Raw genomic sequence first — 2,373 nt, forward strand, 5'->3', positions numbered from 1 at the left:
ATATACCACCAAAACAAAAGGATGCAATAACCTTGCCGGATCAATTCTGTATATCAGACAAAGAAAAAAAAATTATTCTTATTTCTTTTTCTTTATGTGAAATAGTAAGCGTGGAGAAAACTTAAATATTGATAATGGAAATAAAGAGCAAGCTTCCTGATGAAGATCAAACAATGCTAGTGAGATGAATTGTTACAATAAAAAAACTGATGAGAGATAGATTGAGAGAAACCTAAGAATTTACCTGAAAGAGACGGTGAGCCACAAAAAAAAAACAATAGGATTTGCGAAAATTTATAACAAAAAGGATTTAAAAGATGAGGAGTTAAAGTCTTAGTTGAAGAAGAAGTGGTGAAGAGAAAGAGAGAAAGAAGGAAGTGATATGCTTATCCTCAAGTTAAAATATATAGCAAAAAGATTGAAAAAAATACTTAAGAAACTATTAAACATATAAGGTGTAGTTTATTATTGAGATTAACATGTAGTTTATTGCTGGGACTCAATCTTTTAATATTTGAATTTTTATAATAGTAAAAAAGAAAAAGATAATATTCTTTTTAATTGGTAAAAAGTGAGGTCATTGGATTGGATTGTAGTATATTTTATGGATTCATATATAATTACTATAAAAAAAACGAATTGTAGTGCCACTGTATTTTGGATTAGATATAGAAGAGATGTCATTGGATTGGATTGTAGTATATTTTATGAATTTATGGATAATTACTATAAAAAACGAATTGTAGTACCACTATATTTTGGATTATATATTTTTATCCCATCAAATAAAAAATTAAAGAAAAAATAGATAATTCTTTCGTATTATTTGTAATCAACAAAAATCGAGGAGTTGACACCTCAGCTCCATCGTTACTGTTTTATATTATATATATTATATATATATATATAGAATATAGATATAGATTTTACGGATTTAAATAGTTTAGAGAACTCATGTAACCAAATAATAGTAGCGAAATGGCAAAATTTTAGGTTGTTCAAGAGTTAAATAACACTTTAAGTTCTTTTATTTTTTAATTTTAAAACCTTTAATTCGAATTAGAAAAACAATGTCTTATAAAAAAAAAAAAAAATTAGAAAAGCAATGTCTCGCAGCCGACCCCGGCTCATACCTCTACTGCGGCACAGTCCTTCTCCGGTGGTAACTCGTAACGAAGGAAGAAAAATATTCACTTCAGAGCCAATCCCACATCGGAATTGCACGACCGGAACAATGAAGCATCATGGTATAAAAACGACTCTAGATCAACAGATCAACATACTTACCTGGACGGGGTCAATGGGTGATCAATGAGGCTCATGGCCTAGGGTTGTGACCTCCATTGCACTCTGGAGGGGTGCTTCCCTAAAGTCTCCCCAAGAGGGAGAGCTTACGTCATAATTTGTGGCAGTTGGGGCCTGCATTCGCGCGGCCCCTTCCCAATCCTAGTTTCAGTTTTATTCTTCCGTGCTATAGACAGCCCTCGGGCATCAATTGCAAGGTAAAAGTTGAACTGGTTTTAGGTTTTCATCGAATTTTGAACTATTTTTGAACTCCCTTTGTTCATTAGTATGTGATAACTTGCTGAATCCGATTTGATGATCTCCGCCGGAGTTACCTGCAAAACAGAACCGGAGACGGGATCTCCGGGAAAACTCTCCGACGATCTAGTCAGTTCTTTGTATGAGGGTTGGTAATAATAGCATTACGGGGAAAAATGTGAACGTACCTCTCCCCTTTGGCCTTATGGCTTTTTATAAGTGTTCTTAAGTAACCGCCGAGGGCGGTTACTCCTTCCAGGCCACGTTCCGAGGGCAGTTACTCCTTTTTAGGCCATGTCCCTTTCATGGCTTTCGTGGCAACAAACGTGGTATCGTTTGTTCTGAGTGGGAGTTTTGGTGCTCCATTTAGGAATTCGGGGCAGTTACTTACTTCACCCGCTTCCTCTATTCGGGTCCCATCCGATCCTAGACCATGGGTCTAAGTATGGGCTGGGCCCGTGTAATGAATTCGGCCCAGTTTGGCTTCGCGGGTCATCACATGCCTCCCCCTTAGTTTGGCAAGAGCCCTTTAGGGTCTTTTTATAGGGGACTCTTCGTTTTTGTCTGGATATTCAAAATTCAAAAATTGTGAATTTCCTTATCCATCGTTTCTTTTCCGGCATCGTCGTTTCTTTTTCGGCATCAACCTCTTCGCGTTCATTCTTCTCTGTGTAGTCTTTCATATGTAAGTTTTCCTTTCCACAACTTGTACCTCGCTCGACTCTTTACTTCTGTTCATTTTTCTTCATCAATATGTCGAACCCTGACCTCGACTTCGCACCGTTCGACGAAAATTACGTCCGCGAGGTATCTCATGAGGTCGATGAGATG

The 2,373-nt window shown here is 36.9% G+C and overlaps 1 non-coding gene across 1 annotated transcript; it reads left to right on the plus strand.

Annotated features, from left to right (window-relative positions):
• Positions 1-1,279: 1,279 nt before the first annotated feature.
• LOC136215806 (U1 spliceosomal RNA) lies at positions 1,280-1,440 on the plus strand. Its single transcript, XR_010682814.1, has one exon. It is a non-coding gene; the product is annotated as a U1 spliceosomal RNA (small nuclear RNA).
• The last annotated feature ends 933 nt before the right edge of the window (positions 1,441-2,373 follow it).

Source organism: Euphorbia lathyris, chromosome 1 (assembly GCF_963576675.1).
Source record: "Euphorbia lathyris chromosome 1, ddEupLath1.1, whole genome shotgun sequence".
Classification (NCBI taxonomy): Eukaryota; Viridiplantae; Streptophyta; class Magnoliopsida; order Malpighiales; family Euphorbiaceae; genus Euphorbia; species Euphorbia lathyris.